The 13,793-nt window shown below is 41.8% G+C and overlaps 1 pseudogene; it reads right to left on the bottom strand.

Moving 5' to 3' along the window:
* Positions 1–11,406: 11,406 nt before the first annotated feature.
* Positions 11,407–12,955, bottom strand: LOC136406053 (elongation factor 1-alpha 1 pseudogene; annotated as a pseudogene).
* Between the last annotated feature and the right edge of the window lie 838 nt (positions 12,956–13,793).

Here is a 13,793-nt window from a genome sequence, read left to right as displayed (position 1 = left end):
TTTTTTTCTTGGAGATTTTTCATCATTTATCTGAGCTACATCTCTGTCTTGTATATCCATATTTGATTTCTTTTTTCTTGATGGCTTTTGCAAGTGGTATTTTTAATAACCCCAACAAGAGATAATTATTTCTTTCTCTGGCAGGGGATGCTGTACTACAAGATTTGCCTCTGAGATTCTTGGGTGTTCTGCTGTGGCTTTCTTAGTGATGCAGGCAGGGCCATCGCATTAGTAGGAGGGACCTGTTGCCAGGGGTTTGCAATTCTATGACTCTAGGAATGGCCAAGCAGGGGTACTCCAGGGCCCTCCACCACATCACAACAGAGCAAGGGATCAAGCATCTGGGTGCCCCTGCCTCTCACAGGAGAGAGCAGCCTGGAGACCTAGTGGAGAGGGGTTTGCTACCACTGCTGTTCTCACAGCAAGGGGAACAATGAGGGACCAGGAGGCTGGGGTGACACAGTCCAATCCCTCCTCCCATACTACTCTAAGCACAGCCCTGGGCAGGGCAGGGGCTGCACACCATGAGCCAGTGTCCAAGCTTCAGGAGCAGCTGTGGTAGAGCTCACAGATCAGGGGCGCCTGGTGTCACAAGGCTGAACAGCCGGCACATCATACATGCCCCAGTTCCCTGTGGGCCAATCTCCACAAGCTATTTGCCTGTAGTTCTTGGGAGCATGCCACTGGCTTTGTGTTTTCCCAGTACCTATAATCACCCAGCCCTGCAATCATGGCTGTGGCAGACGCCAGAAACGGCCCTGCTCTGTGTTCTTGGTTGTCGCCCCTATCTCAGCTCCTTCCCCCCTGACTCTTCTCTTCTTCTGGTTCTAGCTCCAAGATAAAGCCTGAGGCAACAGTGCCTCCCTCCCTCAGGTCCATGAGGAAAGAGAAAGACTCAGTCCTCTGGTATTATTTTTTCTTCTTCTGAGCTTTGGCCCGCCTTCTTACACAATCATACCTTTGTCTGTCTTATGTGTATATTTCAGGTTCATCTGGGCTTTTTTTCTCTGCATGTAGTTGTAGAATTTGTTGAATTTCAAGGGGAGAGATCAGGATTATCTCTCATGTCACCATTTCTCTGATGTCAATCTGGCTTGGATTGACATTTCACTGCCTTCCAACAGAAATTTGATTCTATGAGTTCTTCATGCCAAGTTTTGATTGTTATACATTGCATATCAAGCTACATAATTTTGCATGGCATATAATATCCTATGCACTTCTGCTAGCTCTGTAGAAAGCTTTCCACTTCTCAGCACAAAACCATGAATTTCCAAGTCTGTGTGTCCCTTTTTTATACAAACAAGCTTTTGTAACTAACTAGACCAGATTGAGTCCAGAGCCCCATAGCAGTTAAGTCAAAATTCTGTCTAAAGCCATCCCCTGGCTTCCTGGAGGAAAGCTCCAAGTAAAAGATGGAGTCTTTACTATAGCATTCTGACATTCCCCACAGCATCTCTTCTCTCTGATCTCCTACATCTCTCACCTCTGTCCACTCCATTCCAGCTATTTTGGCCTCTTTGTAGGTCCTAGAATATATGAGGCATGCTCTGCTTTGAACATCTTTTGCTAAATGTCCATCATATAACCACCCTCACCTCCTTCTAATCTTTGTTTAAGTGCTACCTTCTTTTGAGTATGTTCCCTGACTACCCTGTTTAAACTTGCAATTTACTTGACTAGAAACCCCTTTCCTGATTTCCTTACCCTCATAACATTTAGCACTTCCTAATTTATATATTTATTATATTGCTTATGGTCTGTCTTTCCTTACTAATATGTTGATAAAGACAAGTATATGTGTTTAAAGTTTTTCTTTCACTCAAGAAAATTGCTTGGTATACAGTAAGCTCTCAATGCACATGTGATGAATTTATGGAGTTGAATTGAATACTAGTTCTTTGAGGAACTCCATTCCTAGAAATTTCTCTGAATCTCCTCTTTTTTTTTTTTTATCTTTCCGAAGCTGGAAACAGGGAAGCAGTCAGACAGACTCCTGCATGTGCCCGACCGGGATCCACCTGGCATGCCCACCAGGGGGCGATGCTCTGCCCATCTGGGGCATTGCTCCATTGCAACCAGAGCCATTCTAGCACCTGAGGCAGAGGCCATAGAGCCATCCTCAGTGCCAGTGCAAGGCTCCAATGGAACCTTGGCTGCGGAAGGGGAAGAGAGAGACAGAAAGGAAGGAGAGAGGGAGGGGTGGGGAAGCAAATGGGTGCTTCTCCTGTGTGCCCTGGCTGGGAATAGAACCCGGGACTCCTGCATGCCAGGCTGACGCTCTACCACTGAGCCAACTGGCCAGGGCTGAATCTCCTCTTTTTTAGCTCACAGCCCTATTCAGCTCCCCTGAGTTATCAGCGTTCTCCTCTCACCTTCAACTTTCAAACCTTTTCTAATTACCAATCCTGGTAGCTATTCAAGGGGTTTACCTAGAAGTCTTATTTATCTACCTTTGTCAAAATGGCTTCATTTTTATTTTCTGTTAGATCATCTGTTTTCTGAGAAAAACCTTTTTTTTTTTTCTCTTCTCATTTTTCTGAAGCTGGAAACAGGGAGAGACAGTCAGACAGACTCCCGCATGCGCCCGACCGGGATCCACCCGGCACGCCCACCAAGGGCGATGCTCTGCCCACCAGGGGGCGATGCTCTGCCCATCCTGGGTGTCGCCATGTTGCGACCAGAGCCACTCTAGCGCCTGAGGCAGAGGCCACAGAGCCATCCCCAGCGCCCGGGCCATCTTTGCTCCAATGGAGCCTTGGCTGCGGGAGGGGAAGAGAGAGACAGAGAGGAAGGCGCGGCAGAGGGGTGGAGAAGCAAATGGGCACTTCTCCTGTGTGCCCTGGCCGGGAATCGAACCCGGGTCCTCCGCACGCTAGGCCGACGCTCTACCGCTGAGCCAACCGGCCAGGGCGAGAAAAACCTTTATTTCCTTCATATTGCTGGCATTCTTTGTACCCCTCCCCACTGCCAGTCACATATAAAAGATACTGCTGGCAGCCTTGTCTTGTCTTGTCATGTGATCTGATTGTCAAATAAGTTTCACTCACTACCAACAAGTAGCATATTGAATTCTCCTGTTTACATTGCAAGAGATCTTAGTCTAACTGGATTGAGGCCATTCTTCATACATAGTTCTGAAATTCCCCCCCTCCACCCCCCAGGATGCATGAAAAGTGGGAGTGAGTGGCAGGGTGAGGAATTAGGCAAAGTTATTATATGGTGAGCTCAGGACCCTTCACAGTCTGGCAGGGATTTTTGAGATCAATTGCCTTAATTTATGAAAATGAGCAAACACAGTCCTAAAGTTATCACCAAAACTAAGTGGTAGAGCTGGGAGTAGAGCCCAGGTTTTCTATTTCTTGAGCCAGTAATCTTTCTATTCTGTCAGGCTACCTCCCAATGAGAAATTTCAGGAAAATTATTTGCCTTCTCCCTCTCCATCACCACCTCTACTTCTCCTCTCTTCATTCATTTATCTTATTTTGATTGAGCAAAGTTTCTGAATTCAGATAACTATATGATTTGTAGGTTTAATCATGAAGACACCATCTTAGGGAGTCATAGGTAGAACCAATATACAACTGTCTTATCTGCTTCCTAGTTCACTACTGTTCCCACTGGAATGCATTATTTTTCTGTTTGGCATTGAAATTCACTATCAATTTTTAGTTACAGTGTAAGGACTTAATGTATAAATGGTCAAGTTAAAATAAGGTTGGTCTTTGTAAAAGTGACTTGAATAAGTTTCCATGGAAAATTATTAGCTTCTCAGTAATATTGGGAACCTGGTCTAATACATCATTGTCCTATAGTGAATGGGAATAAATTTGAAAGTATTCAGATAAGGGTGATGCAATTTCATATGTTGAGTATAAAAATGGCAAACTACCAAAAAAAAAAAAAAAAGCCACAGTTATCCTCCACTTTTCCCTGAAAATATACCCTTTGCAAAATGACTCAGTTGGCCTTGTACCTCACTTTTGCTAATAGAACTCAGTAGAGTGACAGTGCTCCAAACTGAAGCCCAGGCTCCAAGAGTTCTTGAACGGTTCTCAGCCAAGTTCTAAGTTTCAGCTTTAACAGGCCTTGAAAACCTACTCCAGACACCCTGAGAATACCTTTTGGCCAACCCAGCTAATAAGCACAGATCCACACATAAAGCCAGGAAAGACCAGAAGACTTACCCAGCTGAGCCCAGTCCAAATTCTTTTTTTTTTTTTTTTTTTTGCATTTTTCTGAAGCTGGAAACAGGGAGAGACAGTCAGACTCCTGCACGCGCCCGACCGGGATCCACCCGGCATGCCCACCAGGGGTGACGCTCTGCCCACCAGGGGGCGATGCTCTGCCCATCCTGGGCATTGCCATGTTGCAACCAGAGCCACTCTAGCACCTGAGGCAGAGGCCACAGAGCCATCCCCAGCGCCCAGGCCATCTTTTGCTCCAATGGAGCCTTGGCTGCGGGAGGGGAAGAGAGAGACAGAGAGGAAGGCGCGGCGGAGGGGTGGAGAAGCAAATGGGCGCTTCTCCTGTGTGCCCTGGCTGGGAATCGAACAGTCCAAATTCTTGACTTGCAAAATTATGGCTTTAAACCACTAAGCTTTGGCATAGTTTGTTAATCAGCTAACTGATACAGATTACCCAGCTAACTATCAATATTTGCTATATTAGCTAACTGATCTGGGTTAGGAGACTTTTTCTAGTGAATTCATTTGCAACACTATCTTTGAGACAAAGCAGAACGTTATTTAAGGATGGATGTACCTGTATGCCAATGTTCAGTTAGAGTTTTAGTTGGAACATTGCTTGTTTAGCTTTGGGTACTATTTTATCTTCAAAGGTTACCTCTGGTCATTCTCTTTTTTTTGGAGCAATGGAAACAGGAGAATTTTTGCTTTATATGTGCTATATAAACAAGGCTATGTTTTAAACCTTTGGTGCAAATAAACGTAGAACAGGAATAAGGAACTTAACATTTCCCCGGACCTTGGCACTGGTACTCTGATCTGTGTCCTCCTTGGCAATGAGAGGGCCCTGTGGTGAGGGTAACTTTCAGGCTTTCTTTTTGTCAGCATTTTGAACGAAGTGAAGGAAATGAAGGAATTGGGTTTCTGAATATGAGAATGGAAAGTTAACAAAAGAAACAGCAGCATAGCACAACACTTTGTCCGTAAGTAGTCTAAATTGTGTCAATGATGTCTTCCAGGAATATCACTGGTTGTCCTGATAAAAACTAAGGATGATGCACTTGAAGAGAATGTAGCTTATATAATACATGAGAGTTCCAGAGAACTGTACAAATTCCAACCTTCCTCTTTGAACTTGGCTCTTTCTTATATCATCTTGTCTTATTTATTGACAGCTGTATATGGAAATATTCTCTCTTTTAATCAAGACTGAACATTTGAGTACCTGGCATTTTGAAAAAAAATAAAAGGACCAAATGCAATCATCTGGTAGTTTTAAGTGGCAGCTTTAAATGCCATACTGAGATATACTAAAATTATATGCATGCACAGTGCATCTATCCAGCTTTTAGAGACATCTAATTAACACACCACAGTGTGGGAGTGAAACCACAGGATGGCAAAAGAATGACTAATTTCTAAGGCTTCCCCCCTTCAAGTAAATGATGTATCTTGTTTGAGCTAATTAACCTTGTCATTAATTCAATAGAAGGGTTAATAAATTAGTTAAAGCTAGGCATAATAATGTGGTTTTTAAAATACTTTAACTTTTGCCTGACCGGGCGGTGGCGCACTGGATAGAGCGTCGGACTGGGATATGGAAGAGGTTTGAGACCCAGATTCGAGACCCCGAGGTCGCCAGCTTGAGTGAGGGCTCATCTGGTTTGAGCAAAAGCTCACCAGCTTGAGCCCAAGGTCACTGGCTTGAGCAAGGGGTTATTCGGTCTGCTAAAGGCCCGCGGTCAAGGCACGTATGAGAAGGCAATCATTGAACAATTAAGATGTTGCAATGCGCAATGAAAAACTAATGATTGATGCTTCTCATCTCTCCGTTCCTCTCTATCTGTCCCTGTCTATCCCTCTCTCTGACTCTCTGTCTCTGTTTAAAAAATACTTTAAACTTTTAATAATCTTCATTTTATTTGTGTTCAGGGAGCACCAAAGAATAGAATTTGGCTGACCAAAATATATCCAATTTTTTTTTTGATTTAAGAACTAGAATCTAATAGTGAGATAGATGACAGTGAGTAGACAGAGCTCAAATATACTACGAGCTCCCTGAAATTCAGATGAAGTTAATTGTTTTACAGTTTGCTCCTGAATTCTTATACAGGGAAGGGAGATCAGAATAAAGGGAGCACTCTTGTCTAAAGTGAATTTGGAAAAAGAAGATTCAGGGTATCTAGTTAAGTTTAACTTCCCACTTCTTAATATTTTGGAGGCAGTCCAGGTTAATATGTGGAGGAGGAAAGGAAAAGGATGATGGGAAGAAGGATGAGCTAATTATGATAAAAAAACAACCATTCTGATGTGTACGTATGGCTTTTTGTATGTTATTTTTAAAAATCTTTTCCATGACCCTTTGAGATAAGTAGTATTGTTACCATCTCCATTTTATAGTAGAAGAAGTTGGTTTACTAACCAAAGTAGTAGAGTAATAGAATCACATCTTATTATATTCTGTTCCTCTGATTGAAGATGGCAAATGTTGACTGAAACTACAAATTAAAATGAGAAATTTATATTTAAAAAGCCACAAAACTAAGAGTGAATAATATAAATATTTAAATATTTAGTTAAACCCTCAAATAATGTGGTTTTCAAGTTGGTAGTACTTATAATTTTGGAATTATTAAAGTTTAAAACTACACTAAGACTTTTGAGATATCTATCATCTATCCATCTATCTATCTATATCATCTACCTACTGAGAGATTAAAGAAACCACTGTCTTCAAGTAAAAATTCTACCTGCTGTGACACTGATGCCACCTGCCTTATAACTTCCATCCCTCCTTTTATCAGCCTTTTCCCCATATTTTGTAAAGATTTTGACTCCTGCTTTTGATCTTTTCTCTCTGCTGCCATCGACCATTCAGTGCTCAACCAGGCATCCCCAAACTACAGCCCGGCCCACGGGCTGCATGCAGCCCCCTGAGGCCATTTATCCGGCCCCCCATCGCACTTCTGGAAGGGCCACCTCTTTCATTGGTGGTCAGTGAGAGGAGCACTGTATGTGGCGGCTCTCCAACGGTCTGAGGGACAGTGAACTGGCCCTCTGTGTAAAAAGTTTGGGGACCGCTGGTGGCACCTCTACCCCTGTGAGATTTACCCTTATTTACTTTTTTTTCTTAAATTTATTGGGTGATATCGGTTAATGAGATTATATAGGTTTCTAGTATACAATTCTATGGTACATGATCTTTATATTGCATTGTGTGCTCACTACCCAGAGTCAAATGATCTCTGTCATTATATATTTGACCCCCTTTACTCTTTAATATACCCGCCCCCTTCCCTCTGGTATACGTTGTCTGTGTCTATGAATTTTTGTTAATTTGTTTTTCTTGTATATTCATTTGTTGCTTTCAATTTTATATCCCACATATGAGTGAAATCAGATGGTTCTTATCCACTCTTGTGTCATCGTTTTTATCTGGACTTTATCATCTATTCTTCTGGGTCTCTCACTTCCTGTTTTACGGTTTACCATTTCTCTCACCTTATAGTCTCTTGCCTTTTTGTACTTTTCTGAGCTTAGGTTTTACTCTTTTTCTTACCAGGATACATCCTTATACAATATCTTTTATTCTCTTGCTAGGATCTCCTATTATTTTGCCACCCCATGGCAAATCTCACTGCACAGGACTTGGGATCAGTGTGTAAGTAAATTCCTTACTCTGCATTCAGTTCACAATCCTCAGTACTTTGCAGTCTTCCTCAGCATGCCACGGTATCTTATTTCATCCAGGACAATGTTTTTAATCCATAGTTTACAGATTAGGAACCTGAGGCTCAGTTATATTAAAAACTTGCTCATGGTCCCCTGGCTAGAAATTGGTAGACCCAAGACAGGTTTTCTAACATAAGTTCAGTAATTTTTTTAATTAAAAGGTTTTGAATAAACTCAGGAAAAAATTCACACATTTTATGTATAGTAATTCCTTTTGTTTTGAAAGTAAATTTTATTGTTTTATTTTTTGGTCATAGAAATCTGACCAGACAAGAGTATAGTTGCAACCATATAATATACCAGCAGGTGGTGCTCTGAACCTGCAATCTATTCAAACCACTCAAATTTCTGACTAACGGTAAGAGTTTAACTTTATCAAAGAGAAAGACATAACACCATTAATGTATAGTACCTCTAGCAATTATAGCTCAGCTGTCACAGTAGCTTCTGTTAAAATGAATCAGAATAATTTAAGGATTAGAACCAGCGCTTTGGAGGGAGAATTTGGATATTTGGTCTCGGTTTGGAAGTATAAGCTTTCCACAAACTATTAAATTATTTACTGCAAAAAATTTTAACCCAGGTTTATGTCACATCAGGAAGTCTTCCATTATCTCAAAATTATGACAAAAATCTTACAAAATTATTATAATTCTCTTTAAGTACAAATATAAATTTTAATGCATATAGAGAACACAGCAACTTAGATACATAATACATTTAAGAACTGAATCATTCTCTTTTCTATCTAAAATATCCCCATCTTTGATTTGCATTATTGATCAAATTATCATTTTCCCCCCTCTTCCTTAGAGGTAAAACTTTGAAGGACCCAGTAAGTTGCAAATGTGTTATCTAGATATATAGTTTAAGCCATTAATTACATCATTCATACTTATCAATACCACTGCAACAGGAATTAGATTAGTTTAGTCATCTAATTACCTGGTAGTGATTTGAGTACCAAGGTCAGAAAATCAGATGGAGGGGAGGATTAGCAAACATAGATAGCTTGGAGTGAGGATGTCTAGGGCCTTGAAATGGTTGCTTTTGATGATTTTTTTCTAGTTTCATATGTTTCCTTTTTCTTTTTCTTTTCATTCCCCTCTGTATGGCCAAGGGCTGCCATCATGGCCATTCACATGCAGGTTCTTATTGAATTTGGGCAGACAGTAATGAAACAATGAAGCCAAAGAACTGGTAGGCCATTATTTAATCCTAGCTTGCACCTGGTGGGTGAGAAAAGACACACAGTTGGAAAATACTTCCTTTTTCATTCATGGCTCCCAAAGCCACTGACTTATCCAAATTTCCTAGAATCAAAGGCCCCACCAGCCTTATTCACCTCTGTTCCCCATCTCCTTCTCTCTGCACAAACTCTGCACTAACTGGCTTCTCCTTCAGCACACCGCCATCTTGGCTGCCTCTCCTCTGTAATGCTAATGGCAGGAACTGAGAGAGTGAGAGAGCCGCTGGTCTGCCTCATTTTATAGTGTAGAAATTAAAGTCTTTAAGCCAATATACAAATAAGGAAGTCTCTGATACAAAGCCATTCATCTGAGGCATAAATGGAATTCCTCATAAGCATGCACCACCCCACATCATGCAACAATCAAGGGTGTGGGGAAAAGCTTAGCGTTGAGAAGATCTTAGTATTAGAAGGATGTTGAAAAGATCTTAGTATTAAAAGAGTGGGAAAGGCTTAGTCTTAAAACTAAGCCTTAGGCTATAAGGACCTTGCCAGCATACAGCCTGTCTCCCACACCCAATGTAAACTATAAGTGAGCAGATATATCATATTTACAAACTTATTTGACTAACACCCTTCTTTCTCTTCCTCTTCCTTTCCTTTTCCTTTCTTTTTGTTCTAGAGAAATTACTAACACCTTCATTCTTCCATAACAGTGAAAGAAATTCTCCTTGACAACTGAATACTTCAGAGGAAGCTTAGCTTGAGCCATGTTGACAATACTTTTCCCTCATCTGCCTAAGAGGGCTGGTTACCAAGTGAAAGAACCCCAGGAAAATAAGCTTGAGGGTTGGACTGCCAGAAGTGGGAGCACAGGGGGTGTCGGGGAAAGTTGAGCTGGAGCAGATCTATGATATCAAGGAACTTGGCAGAGTAGAGGCCTTGGCAGAACACATACTCTCTACATAGGAGCCAGTTTTTGGATGTCTGTCACCAGGGGGCATTCATGTCTTTGAGAGACCATAGCCGCATTTATAATTAAAGTGATACGTTTTTTCCCTCTAATTTCTTTCCCTTGTTCAAAAAACCAAAGAGATAGAAACATAAGAGGAGAGGAAGACTACACACACACACACACACACACACACACACACACACACTCAAAGTAAGATGATGTAATGTTTATACACACTGAGAAAAGATTATTCAAAAATATGATGAAGAATAAAAATATTATAAATCTATACAATAGCACCACCAGAGAGCTGCCAAGGTGTCGCTGAATGCTAACAGCTTAGTGATGAAGTCTTGAGAGCACTCATCTCATCCATTTATTTATTTATTCAGTATTTGCTGAGCAACTACTAAGTGCCAGCTACTGGAAGCTTACTGAAGATAAAAGCCAGATTTTTAATTATTTTATGTATTGAGTCTGAAACATAAAAATGAGAAGGGATACCGTATTGGGATCAAAGATAATTGGCTATCTCTAAGTTCCTTCCTTCCTTCCTCCTTCTTTCTCTCCTTCCTCTTTCTCTTTCACTCTCACTCCTTTGGTGTTTTACTCTCACCAAGTTTTCCATCCATGTTTGGACTTGAGTGAAACACCATCCCCTGGGAGTGGTAATTGACTTTCTGATTTGCATAATCTAGCTCTCTGTGGGGTGAAATTTGATTAGTTTTTTTAAATTAATAAATTTATTTATTTTAGTGTGTGAGAGAGAGTGAGAGAGAGAGAGAGGAACAGACAAGGACAGACAAACAGGAAGAGAGAGAGATAAAAAGCACATCAACTTATAGTTGCGGCACCTTAGTTATTGCTTTCTTGATTGATTGCTTTCTTATATTATATATATGTGCCTTAACTGGCAGACTACAGCAAAGTGAGGGATGCTTTGCTCAAGCCGGTGACCTTGGCCTTCAAGACAGTGACCTTTGGGCTCAAGCCAGTAACCTTGGGCTTCAAGCCAGCCAAGGGGTCATGCCTATGATCCCACAGTCAAGCCAGATAAGCCCACACTCAGCAACCTCAGGGGTTTTGAACTTGGGTCCTCAGTGTCCCATGCCGACACTCTCTCCACTGTGCCACTGCTTTGATTAGTTTTTCTTCTTCTTTTTTTTTTTTAAATTAAACTTTGCTTTAATGGGTCTCAAAATTCTGTGACAGGTTTTTGGTCAAGTTGTTTCCATTAAAAAGTATTGATTTTTTAAAACTAATAACTTAAAAACTGCCACACACACAAAAAACCAAATGGTCCACAAAACATTCTCCTTTCCTTCTGAAGGTTTTACTATGCATTATAATCATTAACCAGTCTTTTACTATTAAACTTAAATGGCCAATTGAGACAAATAGTCCTGAGACCATTCTTCTACCACTGATTAAGACTGAGGTGGTAGGTATTGGGGATAATATTCATTTAGCCTTCTGAGCTTTCTGGGCAGACTTGGTGACTTTGCCAGCTCCAGCTGCCTTCTTATCCACCGCTTTGATGACACCCACAGCAACTGTCTGTCTCATGTCACGAACAGCAAAATGGCCCAGAGGAGGATAGTCAGAGAAGCTCTCCACACACACAGGCCTGCCAGGAACCATGTCAACAATGGCAGCATCACCAGATTTCAAAAACTTTGGGCCATCTTCCAGCTTTTTGCCAGAATGGCGGTCAATATTCTCCTTCAACTCAGCAAATTTACAAGCAATATGAGCTGTGTGACAATCCAGCATAGGTGCATAGCCAGCACTGATTTGGCCTGGATGGTTCAGGATAATCACCTGAGCTGTGAAGCCAGCTGCTTCCATTGAAGGGTCATTTTTGCTGTCACCAGCCACATTGCCATGTCAAACATCTTTGACAGACACATTCTTGACATTGAAGCCCACATTATCCCCAGGAAGAGCTTCACTCGAAGCTTCATGGTGCATTTCAACAGACTTGACTTCATTTGTAACATTGACTGGAGCAAAGGTGACTACCATGCCAGGTTTGAGAACACCTGTCTCCACGCGGCCCACTGGTACAGTACCAATACCACCAATTTTGTAGACATCCTGGAGGGGCAGACACAGGGGCTTGTCAGTTAGATGAGTTGGAGGCAGGATGCAATCCAGAGCTTCAAGTGTGGTTCTACTAGCACTGCCATCTTTACGGGTAACTTTCCATCCCTTGAACCAAGGCATATTACACTTGCCTCCAGAATGTTGTCGCCATTCCAACCAGAAATTGGCACAAATGCTACTGTGTCAGGGTTGTAGCCAATTTTCTTAATGTAGGTGCTGACTTCTTTAACAATTTCCTCGTATCTCTTCTGGCTATAAGGAGGCTCAGTGGAATCCATTTTGTTAACACCAACAATCAGTTGTTTCACACCCAGTGTGTAAGCCAGAAGGGCATGCTCGCGGGTCTGCCCAATTTTGGAGATGCCTGCTTCAAATTCACCAACACCAGCAGCAACAATCAGGACAGCACAGTCTGCCTGAGATGTGCCTGTAATCATGTTTTTGATAAAGTCTCTGTGTCCTGGGGCATCAATGATGGTCACATAATACTTGCTGGTCTCAATTTTCCACAGGGAGACATCAATGGTGATTCCATGCTTACGTTCAGCCTTCAGTTTATCCAAGACCCAGGCATACTTGAAGGAGCCCTTCCCCATCTCAGCAGCCTCCTTTTCAAATTTTTTGATGGTTCTTTTTTCGATCCCACCACATTTGTAGATCAGATGACCAGTAGTGGTTGACTTGCTGGAATCTATGTGTCCAATGACTACGATGTTAACATTAGTCTTTTCCTTTCCCATTTTGGCCTTGACTTAGTGGTGGTTTTCACAACACCTGTGTTATGGCGGCAAACCCATTGCAAAAACAACAACAACAACAACAAAAACAAAAAAACAAAAAAAAAAGACACTAGTTTTTCTTTTTTAAAAGGGAAACTGAAACATAAACTCTACCCTCTTTCTCTCTTTCAGGGACTACTTTGAGTAGTTCCTTCTTATAGTCTTTCCAAAGAAATTCTAACATAGAATAAACAGACCTTTGTTAAATTAATTGGACAAGGAGGCAGTTAGAATGAGAGGCTATAATACCTTAGTAGCCTACATAAGCAAACATACGCAAGAAATCAAAACCTAAGGGCAACTTTGCACCAATAGTCAGCCAGCTTCACCCAAACAAGGCAACAGCTTAAACTACATACAGCCAATCAAACGATTTTCTTGCCTTGCTTCTGCTTCTTCTCTAGAAAAGTCTTTCCCAAGCTCCTAACAGTGAAGCTCTCCTAAGAATTTCCAGTTTGCTTCTGCCTGATTCGAATCAATTTTTAATCAAACTTTTTTTTTGTATTTTTCTGAAGTGAGAAGTGGGGAGGCAGAGAGACAGACTCCCACATGTGCCTGAGTGGGATCCACCCAGCAAGCTCACCAGGAGATGATGCTCTGCTCATCTGGGGTGTTGCTCAGTTGCAACTGGAGCCATTCTAGTGCCTGAGGTGAAGGCCATGGAGTCATCCTCAGCACCCAGGCCAACTTTGCTCCAGTGGAGCCTTGGCTGCAGGAGGGGAAGAAAGAGATAGAGAGGAAGGAGAGGGTGAAGGAATGAGAAGCAGATGGGTGCTTCGAACCAGGACTTCCACACGTAAGGCCAACACTTTCCCACTGAGCCAACCAGCCAGGGCCTTCAAATA

This window comes from Saccopteryx leptura, chromosome 5 (genome assembly GCF_036850995.1).
Source record: "Saccopteryx leptura isolate mSacLep1 chromosome 5, mSacLep1_pri_phased_curated, whole genome shotgun sequence".
NCBI classification, from domain to species: domain Eukaryota; kingdom Metazoa; phylum Chordata; class Mammalia; order Chiroptera; family Emballonuridae; genus Saccopteryx; species Saccopteryx leptura.
This window is presented reverse-complemented; position numbering and strand designations above follow the sequence as displayed.